The following is a 26,000-nucleotide window of genomic DNA, read 5'->3' on the forward strand; positions in this document are numbered from 1 at the left end:
GCCGATGGGTTACAAGTGACAGGACAGCAGAAAGGAGACCGTGAGGGGTGTGGAAAGGTGCGGGGTGATGAGAAATAAATAATAAAACTTAAAGGATCCCTGTCAAGGCAGTGGTTGGTGGCCCCGGGCCTTCTGTGAATCAATCTCTCCAAAAATACGACCCAAAGAACTGGCCAAACAAAAGAGCTCATTTTTAAAATCTGAATTTATTTCCAATACTTTTGATAGAAGATGCATTTGATTCTCTTTCAATGTAAAATGCAAAAACAATTCCAGAGATCATCCTCAACAATCAGTTCACTGGCAGTGTTCAGAATTACCGTAGAGAATCAGTAGGGGCTGAAGAGACAGCTCTGGGGTTAGGAGTGCTGACTACTCTTTCCGAGGATCTGGGTTCAGTTGCCAGCACTCACATGCAGTTCAAAACCACCTGTGACTCCAGATCCAGGAGATCCAACACCCTCTTCTGCCCTCTGTAGACAACAGTGATATATGTGGTGCACATACATACATACATACATACATACGTACATACATACATACATTCAGGCAAAACACTCAAACACATAAAATAAAAATAAATAAAACCTTTTAAAAAGAAAATAAGCTAGTCTAATTCTAACATGTTCTTTCATGGTCAGTTTTCCCTGAACCTTATCAGAAATACAGACATTGATTTCTGTAGATTTGCCTGCAAAATAAATAGAAAGTATAATTCCAGCAAATTAATGGATACTGAAAGAATTATGAAAAGAGCAAGCTAAAAATAAACTGATTAGCTTAGAAAACCAGGCCTTAAACTAAACAGATGAAAAAATTATATTACATAAAATCTTATTCTGGACAATCAAACAATATATATTTTTCTTTTGAAAAAATTTCATTGAATTTTTGCAATTTTCATACAACATTATTTAATGGGATTTAGAATCCCTATCTGCAAAGTCCCCTTACTGCCCTGGGCCAATTTAATGCACTCTATTTTATAATTAGGCACATAGGCCTATAAACTTCCCTCTTAGGATTGCTTCTAATGTGTCCCAGAGGCTTTGTGGTGCTGTATTCTCATTTTCGTTAGCTCCAGGAATGCTTTTATTTCCTTTGCAATTTCTTCTTTGACCATTCATTATTCAGGAGTGTTTAACTGCCAAGAATTCATACAGTTACTAGTGCTTCTTTTAGTGTTGATTTTAAGTTTTATTGCACTGAAGTCTGATAGACTGCATAGAATTTTTTTGATTTTTTGTATTTGTTGAGGTTTGTTTTGTTCCCCAGTATGTGGTCTATTTTAGAGAAATGTCCCTGGGTTGCTGAGTAGAACATGTATCTTTTGGTGCTTGGATGGATTATTCTGTAGATGTCTGTTATGTGATCATTTAATTCAGATGTCTCTCTGTTTATTCTTTGTACAGTTGACCTGTCTAATGGAGACAGTGGGCTATTACTATTACTATTACTGAGTTGGGGTTAATCTGTATCTTGAAGTCCTGTGTGTGGGGCAGTACTGTTTTAATGGAATTCAGTGCACCAGAGTTTGAGGCATATAATGTCATGATTGTAATGTGTTCTTGGTCGATTGCTCCCTTGATCAGAATGCCCAAGTGGCCCTCTTTATCTCTTCTGATTGATTTTAGCTTGAAGTCTATTTTTGTCAGATATTAGAATATCAACACCTACTTGTTTCTTAGTGTCATTTGCTTGGAATATTTTTTTTCCTTCCTTTTGCTCTGAAGTAGTGCCCATCCATGAAGGTGAGATGAATTTCTTGCAGACAACAAAAAGGAAGATTCTGCTTGTTAATCCATTCAACTAGTCTGTATTTTTTGACCAGGGAGTTGAGGTCATTGATATTTAAAATTATTATTGAAATATATGTATTGATTTCTGTCATTTTAATTTCTGTTTGTGTTCTTGTTCCTATTTTGTGTTTCTGACATTATACCTTTATTTGTTTTCTTTCTGTAACCTCTGAGGTATGCTCATTCCTTACTTCAATCCTTTGCATTGCTTCAAGTACTCTTCGGAGGGCTTAGTTGGTGGACATGAATTCTTTCAGTCTGTGTATATCGTGGAAGATTTTCTTTCCCTTTTGTCTATGATAGACAGTTTTGCTAGCTAAAGTAATCTGGGTTGGGAACTTTGATCCTTTAGAACTGGGAATACTTTGGTCCAGGCTCTTCTGGCTTTCATAGTTTGCATGAAAAGTCAGGTGTAGTTCTAATGGGTTTTCTTTTATATGTGACTTGTTGTTTTTCTTTTTCAGCTTTCAGTATTCTCTCTTTGTTCTGTATGTTTAGTGTTTTGACTATGATATGCCATGGGGAATTTGCATTTTAGTCCTGTCTATTTGGTGTTCGGTGTGCTTCTTATAGCTGTATAGGTGCCTTTCCTTAATTTAGGGAAGTTTTCTCTATAATGTTGTAGAAGGTCTGGTCAATGCTATTGACCTGAGATTCTCCTTCTTCCTCTATGCCTATGATGTATAAATTTGGTCTTTTTCATGGTGTCCCACATTTCCACCATGTTCCATTCCTGTGTTTAAATTTTTTTTCATATTCTTTGCTTGATTGATCCAAGTCTTCAAATTTATCATCCAGTCTTGATTTTCTGTTTTCTACTTCATTCATTCTATTGATGAGGCTTTTCCCTGTTGTTGCAAGTTGGCTTGTTGAGTTTTTCAATTCCACCTTCATTTCAGCCTGACTTTTCTTCAGTGTTTATCTCTTACATGAATTCATTTTTCCGATCCTGAATTGTCTTGTCATCTCATTCATCCACACAGTTCTATTTCCTTGAGGAAAGGAGTTTATTCCTACTCTTTGAGTTGTTAGCTTGTGTACTCTTTAAATTTGTGGGATGCTTTGATCATATTTACGATTGATCATTTAAATTCTGTGTCTTGGAGTTCCCCTAGGTAGTTCTCATTTTAAATACCTCTACAGGACTGGTGGGGTTTGGTGGGACATATTGTTTGTTTTTTTATATTATTGTGTTTTTTCATTGTGGTCTGGGTATATCAATTTCTTTTGATGGTTGTGTGTCTGATATAAAACTCTAGCCTGCCTTTCTTGAATTGAAGATTGATTCAGCTTATATTATTGATATCTTTGTTGCTTTCTGATCGGATATGAGTAGTTAGTTGGTCTGTGCTTCAGGTTTTCCCTTTTGATTTTTTGTTGGAGGTTCTAGATGGATCCAGTCATGCTAGTCAGGAATTCCCCAGGAGGGTGAAGGAGCCTAGACCCAAGTAGAACTGGATAGGTTCTAACTAGCTAAGCAGATGTGTGAGCCCTGGAGCTGAGGCTGAGGCTGGTCCCAAAACCATGGAAGGACGACCTGGCAGCTAGCTCACCCAGTTAGTCAGGTGCTCAGCAGCCTCAGCAGGAAGGGGCCAATGCCCAAAGAGGGAAGATGGGAACAGGATGGGCTGGTTCTGACTAGCTAGCAGAGAAGTGAGCCCTGGAGTTGCAGGACTGGGGCTGGTCCCAAAGCAGGGCGTGGTGACCCAGTGACCCAGCATGGCATAATCTGGCTAACTCTGGTTCTTACTAGCTAGCAGAGAAGGTATCAGCTCTGGAGCAGAGTGACTGGGGATGAACCCAAAGTGGGGGCATTTGGCTAATGGGCACCCTACATGTGCTAGCCACACATTCTTCCCCGGTTTCATCTAAAATCTACTATGTCGATCAGACTGCTATCAGTCTCAAAGAGATAGACCTGCCTCTGGCTCTGGAGCGCTGGGAATAAATGCATGGCCATCACACCTGACTCAATCTATTTGTTTTTAAGGATTCGTTTTTATTTTAATTTCATAGATTTGATTTTTAGACTTTTATTAGGCTTTAATTTTTTAAACATGTTTCTACTGTATCCATGTCTTTATGCACATGGAAGATTTAAATCTACAACGAAAGACCTTCTGAGAGTCCAGACAGAAACCTGGTGCAGGTTTAACTTAACTGGTTTCACTGTCACAAACAAATCCAACCCTGAATCTAATTTCACCCAATGGAACAATTTTCAAGTACACAGTATTTCTCGACGAGCTGCCTCTGTTAAAATGCAGCTCTCGGTCTTCAGTGGCTGTACTTGGAGAAGAAAGGCTGGGGGATGAGTGTCAGCAGGTACATAATCCCATCTTCCTCTGTCCTTAATACAAGCCCGACTTCTGTTTATTTGTATTTGTCTGTTTTTGGCTTGATGCTGCCTCTGATTCTTTCTTTTCTGCTTTCTTTTTCTGTGCTCTCTTCTATCCCTCAATATATTCGATATAAAAGGATTCAGTTTTCCTTATTGAAAAATTATGTACTGCAGGACCATTATTAAATGCATAAAGATCTTGCTGAAAATAGGAAGCAACCACTGACGCTTACTAAGTATAAACTCATGAGTTATTTAAAATTTCACCTCAAACCAATAAAACAATTTTAAAATAAAAAAGAAAGGAATTTCCAAAATTCTTTTGTGCTTTTTGGCTGCCTATGCATTTAAAAATTCAGTGTCCTCATTTTGTAACAATATTTCCTGAATGAGCATGTTTTCCACAGAGAATATGAAGATGTAAAACCATTATACAAATTAAAAATATAGAAGTTAGTCCAACTCCCTTCAAAGCATATGTTTATATATAATGCAAGGCAGTATGTAATCTAATCACTTTATTTTCCTATGTAAAACTGCACAATTATTCTTATGATTTTTTATTGAGATTTTGTAATTTCATACAACAGTTCTTAATCAAATTTAGACTCCCTCTCCCATCCATATCTCTCCCATCCACCTCAGCTCTTACAGCTGAGACATCTCTCTGGCCATATGCTCTTACTGTGCTTTAAAGGAAAGAAAGCAATGCTTGTCAATACTCAGGGCGCAACTCATTCAATAAAGAGTGTGAAGCCTGATTCTCTGTGCTGTGTTAGAGCTGTAGCCTCATGGAGCTGGCAAGGATTGGCTAAAGACATTGGAGTAGACACCCCATAACTGAACGCTGGTGTCTTATAAAAAGGAGTAACTGGAATTCAGGCATGCAGGGCCCCTGTCTTTTGTCTTACGATGCCCTGTGTTGCCTCAGGACTCTGTCAACAAGAATTTTAGGGACATAGGCCCTTGAACTAGGACTATGAGCTAAACCGACCTCTTTCCTTAGCCTCATTCTGCTTCTGGAACTTTGTTATAATGACAAAGCCTGGCTGACATACGTGTCTCAATACCCATTTGGTCATTTGCCTCTTGGTGGCACTGGAGATGCCAAAAGGTTTTCCCTATTGTGAAAAGATGTCCAATATCAGTGTTTTTATACTTTAGTCAATAGGAAGGTAAGTACTGATTAGCGTTAGTATTAAGAAAATGTAAGACTTTGCTCACAGTTCCCACAGTGGTTGCACTAGAATGTATAAGAACATATAACCTATTGCTTCTCAGCCTTTTGGCTAAGATCAAGTGTAGTAAGAACATATAACCTGTTAATAATTTACAAATTTTTCTATAAAAATATGATGATCTGTATTGTAGTTTGGAAATTGCCAGGTAGTTGTGAATGACTTGAGTAAAGGGAAAATGAAGTCCTGAGTGGTTAATCGCTGAGCGTAGGAAAGGAAACTCAGATGGTGGCTGCTATAATTTAGATACGAAGGACCACCCACAGACACACATGTGTGGAAATCTTAGTTCTCAGGTGATGGTGCTATGGACAGGCAACTGGATTATGAGAGTATGAACTTCAGTGAATTAACCCACTGAAGAGTTTATACTGAGTGGCTATTGTAAGGTGGGGGCTAGAGGAAGCAGCTAACAGTACCAACTATGAAGTGTGGACCTTGTTTAAAGCTTTTTGTGAGGGTTCAAATGAGATGTCATTTGTGAGACGTCTCAGCAAGGATCCTATTGAAAAGTTTGAAGTAGGCTAAAAAGGGCTTGAAACCTTGAATGTTGTGAGGAAAATTTAATGGCTAATTCTGGTGGGAGCTTAAAGAACAAGTGCTGCTAAGGATGTTGGGAGTAACAATTGTGTTCACGGACTTTCAGGTAGAAATGAGGATTCTGTAGGGAATTTGACTAGAGGCTATTCATGTCACATTTTAACAACTCTACATTTCTTCCATGACCTGAGACTTTGTAGGAAGGCAAGTTTAAATGTTAATAGATTAATTAATATGGAAGTGGGAATTTCAGACTGTGACATGGTTATTAACTATGGCTGTTAGTCATGTTTACAGTGTGAATCAAAACAGAAGCTACTGAAAACTTTTTGGCCAGAAAAAAGTGCTGAACAGTCCCTTCAGTGCCCTGGAACAGTAAAAACTATGTCTTCATGATATCTGAAGATTAGGAAGACCTCCATCCATCCCAGGCTCAGGGTTGTAAATGTGTAATTGATTTCAAAGGCATTGCACTGAAGGAGTGCTCTGGAGAGTGTCTGAAGTCACTTTTACTGTATATTTCCCATCATTACTTCCCTGTTACACATGGTCTAAGGATCAACAGAGACAAGGAACCAGGGATTGAAACCTTTGGAAACAATGAGTCAAAATAAATGTGTTCTTAAGTTATTTTCTCAAGTATGCTGTCACAGCAAAAAAAAAAAAAGTGACTTACACGGTGGTGAAATAACCAAGAATTTGTTTTGTTATATTGTTTTGTTTTTTGAGACAGAACACCAGGCAAAAGCTAAGGTTTACTTCAGACTCACGTCAACCCTCTTGTCTCAGCCTTCTGAATGCTGGGATTACAGGTGTGACCCACCAATTCCAGGTGGCATTTTTTGTTACTATATTGTAAGTATAGCATTCAAGCAGAGTCTATTTTCATTCTTCCTGAAAAAAGCTTTTTTTCTGAGAGCAAGAGCAAATGGCCAAAGTTATATCATAAAAAGAATTTTTATTTTATATAACTATTGCACTGAAAATATCTTGCTCATTTTTACTAAACTTTGTACTGAACCAGCCATAGGTAGGTACAAAAAATAAGCCTTGAGGGTCTGGGCTGACTGGAAGTCTGTAAAATAAACGTATTCTTTGTGTCAAAAGCAAAAATGTACTCCATTGCCTTAAGCATGAGCTCCATAGTTACCTGTAACTCCTCAAAAGATGTTCTTAAAGGATCAGTCTAAATAAAATTATCTGCTTAATTGAGATTTGTGTTTAATTTTGACAGGGCAATATGAACACACACACACATTCACACACTCACACACTCACATACACATACATACTTATACACTCACACACACTCACAGACACACACACACACACTCTCACATATACTCACATGCACCCCTCCACACACAGACCCCCCACACACACTTAGACACACTCACACACAGACACAAAACACACACACTCATTCTCACATTACTCACACACACAGACCCCCCCACACACACTTAGACACACTCACTCTCACACACAGACACACACTCACACACACTCACACACACAGACACACTCACACACACACTCACTCACCAGTACTGCTACTACTACAGACACACACACACACACACTCACACACTTCTACCAAATCTAAATGCCGTACCTGTGAGTAACTTCTGCTTACCTCCATATTCCTTCTAGTCTCTCTTTGTGCAGAATAATCAGACGTGTTAAAGGTGTTAAAAAGTGAGAGGCCTTAAAATCAAAGGAAGGTTGTATTTACTTTAAGCCCAGCAAGTCCCCTACAAAACAACTCTAGGGAAATGGTGAGTCTATTACCATCTTCTTCAGGACTCGTTGCTGACAGCAGCCTGGATTACCGAGGGTGCATCCAGAGGGCGCAGCTTCGAACATTCCTGAGTTCTCTACAGGCTCAAAGCCAGTCACTCAGCTCCCTTCTTACCCAAGTCTCACAGTTCAACAATCAATCCAGGCCACAGGTTTCATACCAGTGCATTTCTGGGTTACCAGAGACATTCCACGGGGATGAAGTCTACCAAGTGCAAATTTATTTTCTCCAAAATAATTTCTTTCGGCATGTTGTATATAACTTTACAAGTCACCCTCAACATAAGCACTTTTCCTAATTGGTACTAAAGTGCCCTCTCAGGCAGTTTATTTAGTATATTGCTATGATTTGAATATGGCTTTGCTTCTCCAATAAATATTGGTGTTTCACTTCTCTTGATGGTGTTAGGAGGTGGAACTTTTAAAAGGTGTGTCTAGGACTGTGAACTCAATCATTAGGTCATTAGGAGGAATCAATGCCTTTAGTACATCCATGCCTTTTCTGTCTGCTTTCTGCCAAACAGTGGACATAGTATTGCTCTTCTATGGTCTTCTATAGTATTGCATAGTATTGCTGTCTAGTTTCCAGAAAAATGAGCCCAAACAGACACCTTTCCTTAAAGATATTCATTCTCAGGTATTTTATTATAGCAAGAGAAACTGTACTTTTTGTGATAGGTTACATACAAATAACTTTTTTCACTTATGCATGTTCAGGCATCATAAAATAATTATTCCCTATGGAGTTGATTCTATGAGTGTATATATGTATGCATATATACAACATGGACTATACAGTAATTTTTCCTTGGTAATAATCAAGAAATCTTTATGTCGAACCAATTTAAAGCAAATATTAGGAGTTTGGAAATGAACAATGAATATGCCCAACTACAGTGAATACATGTTCGAATAATAACCATGACATCTAAATGCTTTCTAATTATTATTAAATAAATATTGCTACATAATTAGGTTGTGGGTAGCAATTTCATATATAAGTTGCTCTGGGGACAGTCACCTTATACTAAGTAAATTATGTTTCAGTTTATTTTAAAATGTTCTTTTATAATACAGTCATTGACATGATTCTGTCTCTTAAATATATGTGCATGTACTTTCAAATTTATGCCATTTCCTCTGACAAGGTTGGAAGATTACTTTCCAAGTGTTTGCATTTTGGGTTGATTGTTATTCGAGACTACGACCCCCGCGCGAGGATGACTGGGTGCCATTCACCAGCCCTTGCCGCCCCCAGCACTGGGGACAATCAGACACAACGGGGAGCCTAGTCAAGCAGGACAAGCAGGAACTCATTTATTGCAGGTGTTACAGAGCTTATAAAGGCATCTGGAACTTCCCCTCCCCCCTGAGGGTGTATCTTAAGGATGATCACGCGCTGATCATGCACTCCGCAGAAGTGCGGAAGTATCCATCAGACTTTCAAAACAAGTCAGGCCATGCCCCAGTAATTTCCTCTCGGCGCCACCTTGGCAAGACGGGGCCTTTAGGTCCCCACATCTCCCCTTTTATTTTTATTTTAAGGCCAGACTGACTTTATTTCACGGGTTACCCATCTCATAGACAGTTCCCTGAGGAGAGATGGCTATCTCCTTCCTCTAATCTTATGCATTTTTGCCTTTCTTAGGTTGTGTCACCTCTGACCAAGCCTTGCCCGTCATTGGACCATGCACCTGACCATGTGCATGTCCTCTCTCAGGAGTGTTTGTCATGGGACATCTTACCCATCCTTGGCTAAAAATGCATCATGATTAAGGGCAACCACGTGGGTAATGCCAGCCCGTGACAGTCTTAGTCTCTGCCTAACTTGGTTAGCCAAGCATGGGCAACTGGAGGGGGTCCTGGGGTAGTCCATAATCATGAGGAGGTGGGCTGTGGCAGTTCCAAGGGTCCTCTGTCGTCCTCTGTTGCCAAATTATCTGGGGTTGTAGAAAAAAAAAATCTTTAATTTCTATAAGAAATAAATCCGAGGAAATAGCAGGGATCCAAGGCAGTCCCCTTAAGGGTGTACCCACTAGGGTCATCTTAGCATTGACTTTACACAAGTCTTGCAACATTCTCCATTTGCCAGAGGAATGCTCAATAAGAAAAACAGGTGTGTTCCATGGACTTATAGAAGGCTGCATGTGGCCCAACCATAATTGTTCCTGCACAATTTCCTTTAAAGCCTGTAGCTTTGTCTCAGACAATGGCCACTGCTCCACCCATACCAGCACCCCAGGGGACCACCGGATAGCCGGAACCTGAGGGGCAGTGGCCCCTAGAATTGGGGGTGAGCCCGATGCTCTAACTTTGGGACCCCCTGTAACTGATATGGCAAGACAATCCCTGAGTTGCTGACTTGGGAAGCCTATCAGACTCTTCAAGGTCCAAAAGGTCATCATAAAAGGCCTGGTTATCAGTGGTTATGCAGGCCTGTGCGTCCCCCAAAATATCTTGTCCTATGAGGTTGACGAATAACCCTGCCGCCACCAGGGGTCGCACCTCCCCTTTAGCTCCATCTGAAGCCCTGAAGCTGGCCAGGGCATGCCCAAGTTTCCGCTTGTTACTTTGGCCGCTTTTGGTTTCACTTTTGTTGCATTTCTGCATTCTTCTTCAAACTCTTCCCATGATTCCCATGCTGGGGTTTCTGAAGGCTCATCAGGAGGTGGCGCCGAGGGCTTAGGGCTCTCGGGCCGAAAGCATGCCTTTAAGGCCGAGATAGTAGGGTAGAACGTCAGCGGTGGATCAATCCCCAATTGAACCTCCCTTTGTCGAGCTAGGCATTCCACATGTTCCCATGTCTCCCCAGTAAAATCATTAGCCCCAAGTAGCCAGGGAGCCAAATGAATGGCCTCTGCCCAAACCTTCTGAGCTGCCAGATCTGACAGATCCAACCCCGTACTTTTAAGCATATCTCTCAGTGCCTTAGGTGCTGGGTCCTCAGGCTTCTTAGTTGCGTTACCCATCTTTCAGGTCTCGCTTACCCCAGACTCTCGATTGGCCCAAATCCTTTTCTTTTCATCTTCCTTCGAGCGCAATGCTGGGCACCAGTTGCGGACGGTTTGAGCCTGTGACCCCCGCGCGAGGATGACTGGGGATGAGTAAGTGCGCTGTTCGCCAGCCCTTGCCGCCCTCAGCACCGGGGACAATCAGACATAACGGGGAGTCTAGTCAAGCAGGAACTCATTTATTGCAGGTGTTACAGAGCTTATAAAGGCACTTGGAAATCCCCCTCCCCCCGAGGGTGTCTCTTAAGGATGATCATGCGCTGATCATGCACTCCTTAGCAGTGTGGAAGTATCCATCAGACTTTCAAAACAAGTCAGGCCACGCTCCAGTAACTTCCTCTCGGCACCACCTTGGCAAGACGGGGCCTTTAGGTCCGCACAGGTTGATTGTTATATATGAAACATATTAGAGCTCATAGTAAGTGGGCAGATTTCATTCATTGAAATAAATGACCTGAGCTCCTTTTATGACATTCTCCCTTAATGATTAGTTAGTATCATCCCAACTCACAACTTCGCAAGACTCTTTCTAGCAGAAGGATAAAAACTGTTGCTATTATTATCTATTATGCCAACTTTCCAGATTTAGTTATTCTAAGGTAACTACACCTTTAATTTCAAGCAATTACAAAGTTACTATTCTTGTTACTTGCTGCTAGTTCCTATTTTCAGCATGTCACATGTGAGTAATAAAACCTGTGGTGTACACATATGGTGAGGAAATCAGCCCAAACCATTCTGGTTTCAGTACAGAAAGCCCAGTCTGTAAAATTCTAAATCACGTGCAGCACTGTGGATTTATTCTGACTAAAATGCTTCCCAAAGCATGTCTATAACTTTCAAAACCTGTTGTTTGTTGAAGGACAAATAGTAACTGTAAGCAGTATATTTGCCAACTTGTGAGCGGTGCTACTGTGATAGTACAACAAAGTCTATTTCAAGTCCCTGGGGCCTGTTCATGCAGGCCATTTCCTGTCCCACCCTGGTTGCTTAAAATAACAGTCCAACGAGGTGTCATGTCTGTGAAATCTCTTAGCACATGGAGTAACTGATGCTTTCTATAGCCAAAATGCCTGATGGCTAAATGAACATCCAATTGAAATCAATTTAAATCTGAATCTACTAAAATCTTACTTTGCACCAAGATCATTTAGAGTCCATTTCCAATGACCTATGTTCTAGTGTCTACCTCAAGACAGCGGCTATTGTATGTATATTTTCAAAGGGCTGGGGTGAACAGACACTTTAAAAATTCCCTTCATTCATTTACTTCCTACCTTCTATCCAAATCTACCATGCCAAGAATCCTATAATGATGGTATTCTTAGGTATTCAATGTATTTTAGACTAATCATAGGCAAGTAGTCCATGTAGTATGGAGGCGAAAGGTCAGTACTCACTGAACCCAGCTGCATAGGGAGCCCGACTGCATCCAACAGACAGGATGTTTTATTGGGAGGGAGGGGGCTGGAGAGATGGATCAGCTGTTAAGAACATTGGCTGCTCTTACAGAAGACCCCAGTTTGGTTCCCAGCACCCACATGGTGGCTAACAATCGTTCATAACTCCAGTTCCAGGAGATCTGACACCTTCTTCTGTCCTCTGCAAGCATTGCATGCACGTGATGCCCTTACCTATATGCAGGAGAAACACTCATACACATTAAAACAAAAATAAAATTTAAAAAGATATTAAGACATTATTATATCTTAATGTATATGAGTGTGTCCCTGCACAAATTTATGCAGGTGCCTATGGAGGCCAGAGGGAGTTAAATCTCCTGGAACTGGAGTTATAGGCATTTGTGAGCCACCTGACATGGGCGAGGGAACCAAACCAAGTACTCTGCAAGAACAGCAAGCACTCTTAACTGCTGAGCCACCTCTCCTGCCCCATAACCTATTGCAAAGGAAATCTGCCCCTAGAAAATTCAGTCAGTAATCAGTCAACTTATACTGAGTAACCATAATGGTCAGTTGCCTATACTACAGCTTGTGAAATGAAATCAGCTTGATGAAGCACAGATTCTAAGGCCCTACTTCAGAAGACTGATTCAGTGAGGCTGACTGGGCGATCTGCATACCTCACAGCCTCTCAGGTAGATGGATCTGCTAGTCTGCAGACCACAGGGAAGACAGGGTAGCCAGCAACATGCTCAACTTTTGTCTAAAGCTGTCTTCCTTTCAACCTGCATTTTGGTGTCACACGAGAAGGAATGTATAAGCTATCACTGTAGAAAACAGCTTCTTAAGCAATATGGAGGTCATTTTATTCACTGTACTGTATAATCAGTGGCATAATAGGGCCAATTGGAGGAATCATTAGCAACAGAGTTGAAGTTAATTTTCTTGCATCATGATTCCATTGACTGGAGGAAATGTAGTGCATAAGTAAAACAATAGGGACACATACAGGTAGTGAAGGTGGTTGGAATGCCGAGCTCTACTCATCTAAACACCTGGGTCCTGTTCCTCAACTGCCCCTCCAGCCAGCCACACTCTACTGAAAGGTTTAGGGAAGTCATGGCATCAGAAAACCTGGCCAGGGGCGAGTCCTTGGTCACTTCCTCTGTGAATAAAAGAGCCCATTATCATGAAGAATGTTTTAAAAACAGGTTTCGTCAAGAGGATCAAATCTAGATCAACAACCATTCATGCCATCACAGCCTAATCTTTTGGCAACAATTTAGCAATCATTAAATCATACTTTTCAATCAATGATGAAGTCGAAATACACGGTCAGTTGTACAATCCTTTAAAAACATTAGCTTATCCTTGTAGAATACTGAAACTGTATTATACTGGCCAAAGAAGCAGCTATTATTACTAAAAATTCCCCTGCAAACAGCTCCTTCCAAGTGTGGTACTTGGAAGAATATTGGGTGTTGTACTGCCATTTTATGAGCCTGCCAGGCGAAGGGTAATGAAGCCCTGTAGAGCTTTTGTTCAGATCCCAGTGGCAAATTCCACTTCAGTGAATTACTGAAAAGGTGTTCTGTTCCTCAGAGATATATCTTGCTGTGGTTGACAAGTCTTTTGTTTACCAAAGGCTCCTTAGCTTCGTGCTGTTAAAATTGCCTTCCTAAATATCGAAGTTTCAGAATCTTAGCTGGCTTTTAGGTCTTACACAGTCATTCCCTACTCCTCTACATTGCAAACAAGGTCCCTGACCCCTCTCCTCCAGCTACCACTCTAAATTCCTTTCTACCACCACTTTGATTCCACCACATGCAATGCCAAGTCCACAGGAGCCTGCTTCCTGTTTGTAGAAGGGCACGACAAAGACCACCAACCACAGGGACAGGAGTTTGAAAGCAAACAGACCCGCTGCCTCTCCAGGAGCACAGAACAGCTGTGGAAGTCAGCAACCAGCAGGGGAAGTCTTTTATAGGCAATTAGGTGCTTGGGTAACATTGCATGACACAGGCTGGGCAGTTTGGCTCTGATAAGCAGAGGGACTTTGCCAGGCTAAGTCTGGTCCTGTCATTTTAGAATATTGGGTGCTGTACTGCCATTTTATGAGCCTGCCAGGCAAAGGGTAATGAACCCCTGTAGAACTTTTGTTCAGATCCCATGATTCTGAGCATGTTCTCTTAATACACAAGCCAGATCCCTGCCCCATATTATTTTGATGACAATCATAATATCCTATCATATTTTCATACATATTTCAAGATGCCTGTACTTTCCTGTAGAACTCTGCTACAGCAATTGACATATCATATTCTAACTAATTTTTGGACATATGTCTCTCCTGCTTGTTTATTTGTTTGAATTCTGAAAGACTAAAAAGCAGCAGGCATATTGACATATGTATTTGTTGATAAAATAATTCATTTGTTCATTCATTCATTAAATAAGTTTTCATGAAATGCCTAACACGAGGCATCCTTTCTCTGGGTCCTACAAAGAGAATAAAAGAGGCTGTTCCTTCTGCTCTGAGGCCGAGAAAGGTAATCAGCCAATGGATGTGACATCCAGGCTGTGGCAGTGATGAACTGCACTGCCAGGAGGCTGGGGTGCCTGGGGCAGGGCCTGGGAAGGTTGTTATGCATGTGGTAATGGAGGAAGACTTCCTAGTAAGGGAACTTTTCATCGGAGACCAAGACAAAGTGAAGATGTGTTTGGGCAGAGAGAATTTGAAGCAAAAAGGATCAGCAAATGCCAAGTGCCTGGGCCAGCCCCGGTCTGACCTGCTGATGTATAGGAAGCCCTCTGCTGGGGGTTGGGCAGAATAGGTAAAGGGACCTGGAGAAGATGTTTGAGGAGAGGGATGTCATGACATACACCACGAAGAACCCACTGGCTGCACCTGGAGAATATTGAAACCGTGCAAAGGAGGAAGAAGAGAGGCCAGCTAGATGGCTATTGCAGTCCTCTAGCAGAGGATGCAGAGGCTTAGAGCCTGTGATTTCTAACTGGGAGTACCCAGTCATTAAGGGGTACCTAGAAACCTGGAAAAGCAGTATTTGAAGTAATCTGTGAGGTGTTTCCAGAGGAGGGTCACATGCCACTCCGAGTGACGATGTGGGGGCAAAGTGCTCTCAACACGGGCAGATAAAATCCAGTTGGCTGTCTGTTCTAGATTGCCTCTAATTGCCACGATAAAATACTCTGACCAATACCAACTTGGGGAGGAAAGAATTAATTTAGCTTGCATCTCCTGGGTCACAGTTCATCACTGAGGGAGCCCAGAGTAGGAACTCAGGGCAGGAACCCAGAGGCAGGTGCTGGAGCGCAGGCCATGGAGGAATGCTGCTTACTGGCTTGTTCCCCTGGCCCATGCTCAACCTTCTTATACAATACAGAACATCTGCCTGGGATGGCACCGCCCACAGTGGGCTGAACCCTCCCATATCACTAAATAACCAAGAAAATACCCCACAGACATGGTTGCAGACCAGTCCAATGGCGGCAATTCCCCAATTGAGACTCCCTCTACCCAGGTGTGTCGAGTTGACAACTAAAGCTGTCCGGCACACTGTCTCAACAGGATTATAGAAGTCTTCCCTGAATTAAGGAAATACACACCTACCTATAACAGATACAAGAAACACTCGGAACACCAAATAGACAGGACCAGGACAGAAACTCCCATGACACATAATAAAACCATTAAATGTACAGAAGGGGGGTACTGACAAAAGGCACTAATCAGAAAAGAAGAGGTCAAATTATCCTTATTTGCAGATGATATATCATACATAAGTGAGTCCATAAATTCCACCAGAAAACTTCTAGAAAATAATACTTTTGGTAAATTGGCAAGATACAAAAACAATTTACAAAGCAACTTAACTAGTTTTTCTATATATCAATAAGAAGCAATCACAGAAAGAGATCACTGAAACCCTCCCACCACACCAGCCTCAAAAAAATAAAGTATTGGGAATAAACCAAAACAAAGCCATTAAAGACCACTACATTGAAAATTTTAAATCTTTTTTTTATTATTTTTATTCGATGTGTATGAGTGTATTGCCTGAACTCAGCATAGACAAGTTCCACATAAGCTAAAGTCAGACAAAATCCTACCAGAGAAGTGGGGAACTGGATAAGAAGACACAACCTTAGCAGAGGAACTGTTAGCAACCAGTAACTGCTGGGAGAGGAGGAGTCAGTTTTCTTTAAGGTTGTGATGCTATAAGGGAACCAGGCTCTAGTGGAGTGGATGAACAGACACTGAAAGACATTTAGGGACACATACTTGACTCAATAGGCCTCAATATATTTCAGAATACAAGAAATCCAATGGGAGGGTACTATAAGGGGGTGCAGGTAGGGAAGGGAGTCTAAGTATGATCAAAATATATTGTATGAAATTGAAAATATTCAGTAAAAATAATAAGAAACCCCAAAACATTAGAAAAGCTAAAATATGAATGCATTGGTAGGTATATATGAATTATCAAAATTAAACCAATTAAAACAGATCTGTAACAAGCAGTGGAAATTGAAGGAGTAAATAAAAATCTCTCAAGTTATAAAGTGCAGGATCTTATAGCTTCACTGGTGAATTTTACCAAACTTTCAAAGAGGAATGAACTCCAATGTTTCTCAAACTATTCCATAAAATAGGAAAGGAAGGAAAATCAACCAATTCTATTTACAAAGTCAGTATTACCATGATATCAAAACCAGACCAAGTTGTAGCAAAAAAGTAAATTACAGACTGATTTAACTGGTGTACACAGACATGAAAATGCTCAAAAATATTTTCAAACCAGGGGATGGAGAGATGGCACAGTGGTTAGGAACACTTGCTGTTCTTGCAGAGGACCTGGGTTTGAGTCCCAGCATGCACATGGTGGCTAGCAATACTTCATAACTCCAGTTCCAGGGGATCTGACATCCTCTTCTAGCCTCTGTAGGAACTGCACACATCTGGTGCACCTACATGCAAACAGGCAAACTACTCAGACACAGAAAATAAAATAAATAATACAAAAAATAAAAATATTTTCAAACCAAATCCAAGGACACATCAAAAAGATCATTCACCATGATCAAATTGGCGTTATTCCAGAGATTCAGGGATGGTTCAATATATGTAAATCAAATATTATAAATTACATAAATGAACTTAAGAAGTCACATGATCATCTCCATAGACATAGAAAATTTTTATTTTTTTAAAATTTTTTGTGTAAAGTGTATTGCTTACATGTATGTAAGTGCACTTGTGTCATGCAATGCCCATGGAGATCAGAAGAGGGCGTCAGATCACTTGGAACCGGATTTACAGGAAGTTGTTAGCTACCATGTGAGTGCTAGAACTCGAACCCAGGTCTTATGCAAGAGCAGCCAGTGTTCTTAAAACTGAGCCATCTCTCCAGCCCCAAGAAAACACCTTTGACAAAATCCATCATCCCTTCATAAAGTTGAGAGGCATTGTAAAAATGATGAGGGTGTGGGGTAGGGAGGTGATGGGGGATCTGAAACGAGATGTGTCAGGGGTTCTGAATATGATCAAAATACATTGAATGAAATTCTCAAAAAATCAATAAAATATTATTAAAAAACAAAAGTCCTGAAGAAACGCTGAGTAGAAGGAATATATTTCAACATAATAAAGACTATATGACAAATCTGTAGCCAACATTTTATTAAATGGGGAAACTCACAAAGTATCTCCATTAAAATCAGTAACAAGTCAAAGGTGTCCAGTTTCTACACTCTTTTTCAATAAGTATGTATATATATATATATATAGTACTGTATTTTTATTTAGATTCAATATAGTACTGTATGTTTATTTATACAATATTATAATATAATATTATATAATATTGATAATATATATTATATAATGTTGAACAATAGCAGCACTGGCAGAAAAACAGACACATAGATCAGGGCAAAAGAATAGAGGACCCAGATACAAGGCCATGCAACTAGAGTCATCTGATTTTTATTTTCTTAGAACCAGCAAGCAGGGCAACAGGTACAATGCAGGAACCAGAGTCCATTAAGAAGAGGAGGCCTGGGGCTGGAGAGATGGCTCAGTGGTTAAGAGCACTGAGTACTCTTGCAGAGGACCAGGGTTCGATTCCCAGCACCCACATGGCAGATATCAACTGCCTATAACTCCAGTTCCAAGGGATCTGACACCCTTTCTGACCTCCACGGGCATTGCATGACATGGGTGCACTTACTTACATGCAGGCAGTACGCTCATACACAGAAAGTAAAAACAATAAGTAAAATATTTAAAAAAGAAGAGGATGCCCTGCCATCCCTATAACCCTGACAAGTTCTGCATGGAGTGTGGCACTCAGCAGGGCCCTGAAGTCCTTTGCCAAATGATTCAGCAGAGGAGATGGAGAATAGGTGGTAGCTGCTCCTCACACCCCCGCCCCCAAGGACATTTTGAGAAAGCTGATGCTTTTAGGGAGGTAATTTTGCCTAACATTTTGAGAGAAGTTAGGACAAAATGAAACAGTACAATGTATATTAGCGATGCTGCAAGAACACTTAGAATATAATAGCATTTTGTTTGCTTTTTGAGACAGGGTCTCCCTGTAGCCCCTACCGGCCTAGAACTCACTATGCAGACCAGGCTGGCCTTGTTCTCACAGAGATCTCCCTACCTCTGCCTCCCAAGGATTAAATGCGTGCACCACCACGCCTGAAAAAAATAATAGCATTATTAAGAAAATAAGACATAATATGTGGGGCAGTAGGCATTAGCATCCATGCTATATGTCTGTAGCTTTAGCTGCTTAGTACTGGGTTTGAACACATTGTGAGGAGCACCTCACAAATGGCACAGCTACCCTCAGATTCTTGTACAGTCTCTGATGGAGGCATTTCTCAAAGTAGTTCTATAATAGTCAGGGTCACTATGAAAAGTTCTTGTCGTTAAAACTATAATACCAAATTACTAATGACTAGTAAGATGAGAGAATCCTTTAATTCTCATACTTTATGGACACACACACACACACACACACACACACACACACACACACCTGCAGCTGATGCATGTATCCACATGCATGCTTTACATGCCCATCTAAAACCTTGTTAAAATACTGAAAGCTGAGTGGCTTTCTGCCACATTCCCATCTTAGCACACACAGCAGTGAGATCTGACCCTGGGAAGTAGGATAATTGCTTTAGGTTGTAGGTATGTGAAGCACTCTCGTCAAAACAACCTGCATTTTTTGTGATGGGGGCCTTTAGAACAAACTGCTGATTCCCTGCAGAAGAGAGAGAATTTCACATTCCCCAGAAGTTCATTCCCCAATCCCTGGAGCCCAACACACTCTGATCTGACCACCATAGGAAGACATATCTGTATCTAAAAAGAGGTCCTTCATTCTAAGATGCTGTTGAGTAGGATCCTCTCTAACCAGGTTTGAGGGTAATATTATATATTCTCTCTTTACTTATCTATGTGCATAACTGTGCGCACATGTGTGTATTTAGAGATCTGCTTTTATATAATAGTACTATAGGCTAAAAGAAATGTATATTCATTCTCTTATATGTAGAATTATTTTGCATATGTGTAGACATATAATTTTCATATGGTCATCCTGAAATGTCCATTTATCTTTGGACAAAGCATATGTTTTCTTGTCTTCGTAAAATAGGCATGACTTTTACAGAGTCACGTAAAAGTTGAAGTGAACCCACAGCTGTGGTTTTGAGCCCATATTTAAGTCCTACTTTTCAGGTGTGTATTAAATTTTATTTTCACTGAAATGACAAATAGGGTGCAAATGTTTTTCGTTTTAATCTGACCTGAGGTGTCATGCCCTTCAAGATGCACACGTAGGCATCTGAACCCCACAAAGAACTGACCTTAATTATCTACCTCATGACAACTGTATACTTTCTTTTTCTGTATACAATACCAACGCTAGTCTCTCTCCCATGTGGCATTGAAAATGACCTTTGTTAGGAACTGTATCTAATCACATCCTCAATTTCTTTCACTGTAGATGCTCAATAAACGTGAGCTGTTTGAAGCACTGTTCAATTTCAAGTTAACTTAGAATTTATTTTATCAAGATTAATTTGATTTCTAAAATGGTCATTACTAACAAAAAACTGGATATACCGCTTCAACTTTAATTTGATTTTTGAAAGTTCAATAATTAAAAAATGTGAATTATGCATTTGAAAATGAAATTCAGTAGCTTTGAAGGCAGATTATGTTCAATTTGGTGGCGCAATGTTTTTGTAGTGCCTACTATAATGGAAGCCATAAGTCTGTGCACATTTATGGCATTCACCAGTGCTTGCTAACTGGTTGTCTACATGACAAAGGGCCCCTGAGACCTCCTGTGTATGTGGTACGGCTGAGGACTGTTAAAGGTTTGGAACCAATATATAAAAAACTGAGATAATTTACTTACACATTTAGACTATACCTTTCTTTAAAAACTCGCAAGCCAAGGATTTCCAGGCACATGTGTATCAAGTTGCATAGGCATCAAATTCCTCAAGCATCTCACCACCCAGACGCAGAGTGTGTCAGTAGAGTCTCTCTGATTTTCTCGTATGTGGACTCTGCTTGGTCCTTCCAGAGGCTTCTTAAACGTGTGGCCCTGGTCAATACATCTTCCCTGTTCTTTGTTGGTTTTATATGTGCCAAGAAATACTGTAATTTTAAAAATCTGGACCTCAAACATCTATTTATATATTTTTTGCTTCATTCTGTGTCCTTTTTTGATTTTTCTCAGCAGATTATTGCTAAGAAAATAATGGCAAAAGCAACATGGCACAGTAATATGTCCAAAGACTAGAATGTGGGGTTTCAGATACTGCTGCTGTTGCCTGACTGTAGGGCTAATATTTGATGATACATTAGATGTCTGTTTCCTAATAATATAAAATCATAGTTTCAAGTCAGCATTCCTTCATCCCAGCATGGTAACTGGTAACAGAGAATAGGCATAGTTAGGAGTACCAGTGCCCCGAAAGGTGTTGATAATAGGTTTGTAAAGGACTGTGTTTGCGTAGCCTTCTAACCCCTTCCGGTGCAGGTTGTCGGGGTCATTTATGCAGAGGGGTGACTGGCTTCCAAGCTGCTGTCCGAGCAGCACTGGGAACGGCTCCTCCCTCAGATCTCAGTAGGTTTCCGTCAATTAGTCTCATATTTACTCCCTTGTGCTCATTCACATTTCATTTTTGAAGACCTAGACAGGCCATCTCCATCTGTCACCCGGTTAAATACCCATGTCCAATTTCTGGAGATTCAGTGAGCTAGAAAACACAACTCAGCTACAATTAATGTGGAAAGGCTCCATTTCTATAACCACTAAAGAACAACCCAGAAAAGGAAGGCATTGTCCTGTGATATAATTAGTCCACCTCATGCAAGACACATACATCCATTTGGATGAATCTGAAAGGTTTCCTGTGTGCTCAGATGGGTCTGCAACTGTTCCTTCCAGAGATGCAGGAGCTGCCATCAACCACACTGGCTTGCTGGAGATGCTTATGCTTGTTGCATGAAATGCAAACCTGATATAGTTCATGAATCCTTCCATACTGTGATTATGGAAGTTCCTTTTCTAAACACAATATGCATATACCTCGTGCTTAGGGTCTGGAATTCATTTTTGAATCTCTGAAAGAATTTTCCGTATTGAAATTCTCTAAGACAGCTTTCCTGATCAAGGCGAATCCTGACTGTGACTATTCCTTTTCGTAATTTACATGAGAAATATAACTACATAAAATCACGGAGGTTATTATCTTTACAGGTCTTGTGAAAGAAAAGAAAATTACAAGTTTCAGTTCATGCCAAAATGACTTTGTAAAATACAAGGACAGTAGTAGTATAAGGTCTGTAATCTGAGAAGTTTAAAAGGAGAACAGTAAGAAACGCTGTCAAAGAATTGCTTTCCTAAGGTGCTCCATGCTTGGTTTTTTGAGTCTCTTTACCAAGGATCAGTAAGCTCATGTGAACAGATGGAATTCAAAGGGTCGACAGTGCTTTTTCCCATCAGAGAGGTTCTGTGCTAACGTATTCCTTTGCTTTCCATGTCCTCACCTGCCAACCAAGGGTGGAGGGCCTCTGTAAATTTCACAATTCCCAGCCCAGCTCTGGACCTGGTTGGTGTTCACACCCCCATGCGCGTCTGTCCTCTTTCCCAGACTGTATGTACAGGGTGGAGGGACAAACAGCACAGGGAGGTGCTCTCTCTACTGTCCTCTGCTGAGCGACAGGCCAGGCCACATGGACAGAAGCAGCCTTTCCTTTCCTAGCAAAGCAAGCACTCAGAAAAGCATAGGAAGGCAGCATTTCATTGCAACCTAGGCGCTCAAATGCAAATGACCTCTTCTGCACATGAGGTGCCCTGATACCTGTGTAATCTGTGGCTTTGCTGCTTTGGAGAAGGAGCACTGCACAAAACACCTCTCCAGTTTTCTAGAGCAGCCTTCTGGAAACAAAGAAATCAGACAAATAAAACTCTGAATATTTCATTATTAAACAACTATAATTTCTGTGTCAAAGCTGAATACAGGTGCTGGAGAGATGCTCAGTAGTGAAGAGGACTGGCTGCTCTTACAGAAAATCCAGGTTGCCATGGCAGCTAACAACCCTCTGTATCTCCAGCTCCAGGAGACTGATGTCTTGTTATGGCCTCTGAGGGTATTGCACACACATGGTGCACTTACATATATGCAGGCAAAACACATACACACCAAGTAAAAATAAACAATAAAAAATGGAAAAAAATCAGTACACCTTAAATTCAATTTCAAGCAATTCCATGCACTCTCCGGACGTGTTTGTACACTTCTCTGGCCCTTTAAAGGAAAACTTCCACGCCAGGGTTTTCTGTGGACTCCTAACTCAAGGTCAAGTCTCCCTACCACATGTGGTTGGGAGTGCCTGAGCAGCCCAAGGGCTGGGGTTCTTGCTGTCCTTGTTGAAGGGTTTCCCTTCCTCAATGGTGAATGAAACAAGTACCATTTCAAAACAGCTGAGCTGATGAGGCAAGTCCTTATAAAGTCTAGGAGAAGGTGCATATGTAATTTCTAGTGTGTAATGAGGAACTCCATCACTGTGAAATACACCCCAGGGAGCCTATCTGCATGCAGCCACCCTTGTGGCAGACCAGCAAGGCAGTCAGCTCACCTCACGGGGTTCTGTCATTATATATGTCAGAATGGAGAAAGTCCAATCTTTTTGCTATAATTGGTGTCACTAGGAAATTAGGCAATCTAACACCAACAAATGAGTTTTTAACGTCCATGACACGAAGATACTTTCACCATACATATATTTCCCCTAATGAAATCCTGAAAAAAATAATGGAGACATTTACGAATCCATTAATGACAAGAGAGCCCTTTCCTCAAGGCCTTATCAAGTCCACATCAGCCCGACGCCTGTCCGTACTGCTCCAATCAGTGCTTCTCACTTAAGATGAATGTGGGGTGACCAGGCAATGTGCGCTCATGAATGGACTTCTTTTCTAAATCTCCTCCATATTTCTTTTCATGAAAACACACTCTCGCAAGCACACCTACACACTCCATTTAACCAAGAGGGAAGTGACAGGAATTACTTTAAATTAATCATACTTTGGCAGAATTAGACAGCTCAGACACAAAGAGGACATTGTAATCTTTTACAAAGTGGCTGAAGGGTTTTCCTGTCTCCATTTAAATGAATCACTGTGTGTGTGTGATTATTAAAAATAAAACCAGGCACAAATGTTAGAAATGAAAGTAAAAAACCTACTTTTCTGAAGATAGCTAAAATAATTGAAAGTTTTTTTACAGGGTCTCCTTAGTCCCAGGCCGCCTAGAAGTCACTATGTGAACCAGGCTGGCCTCAATTTCGGAGAGATCTGCCTGCCACCATATCCGGCAATTCGAATCATTTTAAAGTAACTTACAAGATGAAGCGTTTACACATCCATCAACACAGATGAAAGACCTTTTACCTACATCTCTTGCTTCCAAGGTAGCAGAAAGTTGTTATTTACGTACCGTGTTGTCATAACCATATCATTATAATGTGCTGTTCTTATTCATAAGAGAATGCTTTTTTAAAAAATTATTTATTATTTTTATCTTATGTGTATGAGTGTATTGTCTACATGTATGCGAGTGCACCCATGCTGTGCAATGCTGTGGAGGTCAGAAGATGGCTTCGGATTCCCCTAGAACTGGAGTTAAGGATGGTTCGTAGCTGCCATGTGGGTGCTAGGAATCTAACCCAGGTCCTTTGCAAGAGCTGTCAGTGCTCTTGACCACTAAGCCATCGCTCCAGCCCCAATAGACTGCTTTTATAACTTAGTAGAAATGACTCCATGCCAGTGATGGAACTGACTGAAGATGACCTGGCTGTATGATAATCTAGAACTCACATGTACACTTTGGTGTGTTCTGTGTGAGGTGGGCTTTACAGTTCTGAAGACGCACCTCCAAAACACTGCTGTCTTCAAGATAATTAATATTCATTAGAGCTCTGGTGCATGGACACAATCTGTTGATAAGGTGAAGAGCTGGGAAGGTTCTGGAGGCTCAAGATCTACAAGTGGTACAGTCATAGATGTGTCCTCTCTTCTGCGATGGCAGAAGGGTTCTTACTTATAAACAATCCCCTATCCAGAACTGAAGGAGCCTGTGTATACCACCATCAACTTAAAACAGAGGAGTTCTCACTTTAAGCTTCATGAAAGAGTGTTCTGTTCTGGAGCAATGTCCACTATATCAAAAAATATTACCACGTTTGTGATTTCTGACGTGTAGGGCAGACAAGAATGCTTGATTACCATTGTTACAGGGAGTTTCCTGAAATAGCAATAAAAATCAGGTCACACACTGACTTTGCCAAGGGCCTCTTGTAAAATCTTGGGAGAAATTGCCACACCCATAAAATCAGTACAGGGTGGAATTCCACCTTCATGAAATGTACAGGTGGCTCATTCTTGCACATCCAGCCTGCGAGAGGAGGCCATGTGCCTGGTGAGATGTGCAAAGAGTGTTGTCCACCTTACGAAGCAAAAAGAAAGAATGCTAAACACATCAAAACAACAACACAGCAACACCACCACACTAAGACGCTCTCAGTCCTGAAGCTCTGAGGATTTACAAAGCTTCTAAAACCGGGTGCAAAGATTACAAAATAAAAGTTCCACTGGAGCCATGATGCCAGCAGTCATGGGCTTATCTGAAAGAATAACACGGAAGCCTCTGAAAGCGAAAGAGAGAACTGCACCCATTTCTGAGGTTTGGTATAGCAGTCAGGGAAAAAGACAATGAAAGGTTCACCCTGAGCCAGTGGCCAGCTTTCGCACGGCACACACTTTGGACTATTGACACCAAGGCTAAGTAGGAACAGGCTTCGCGCATGTAACCAAGTGGCAGGAATTCTCGTTGTGACCTGGAATGCATTTGGGTTATATAACTCCGAAGAGTCCTGTCTGAAGCCATGTTTTGTTTTAGCAGTGAACTTTCTCTTCTGTCATGATCAACGCTGGGTACCTGCCATGTGACACGACTCAGGCCCACACAGTGGGAGACAGGTGCAGTCCGGACCATCTGTTGCAATAACAGACTTCTAAAGTACTGTGTAACTGGATCCAGATGATAGGTTTACTTCTGATTTGGGGGGTAAAATAATGTTATTGGGAAGAAGGATGGCACACTTGATTTTCCAGAATTCCTTGGATGTTAAACCCATCCAGTTCAGCAGCACTTCTCCTCCTTCTCCTTCTCCTTCTCCTTCTCCTTCTCCTTCTCCTTCTCCTTCTCCTTCTCCTTCTCCTTCTTCCTCCCCCTCCCCCTCCCCGCCC

General features: G+C 41.0%; 1 protein-coding gene and 1 pseudogene across 1 annotated transcript in view; one reads left to right on the forward strand and one right to left on the reverse strand.

Annotated features, from left to right (window-relative positions):
• LOC115070733 (PDZ domain-containing RING finger protein 4-like) overlaps window positions 1-26,000 on the reverse strand; it is a 192,051-nt gene that overhangs the window by 126,493 nt on the left and 39,558 nt on the right. The window lies entirely within an intron of this gene.
• Window positions 5,410-5,494, forward strand: LOC115070734 (annotated as a pseudogene).

This window comes from Nannospalax galili, unplaced genomic scaffold, assembly GCF_000622305.1.
Source record: "Nannospalax galili isolate Female #2095 unplaced genomic scaffold, S.galili_v1.0 scaffold357, whole genome shotgun sequence".
NCBI classification, from domain to species: Eukaryota; Metazoa; Chordata; class Mammalia; order Rodentia; family Spalacidae; genus Nannospalax; species Nannospalax galili.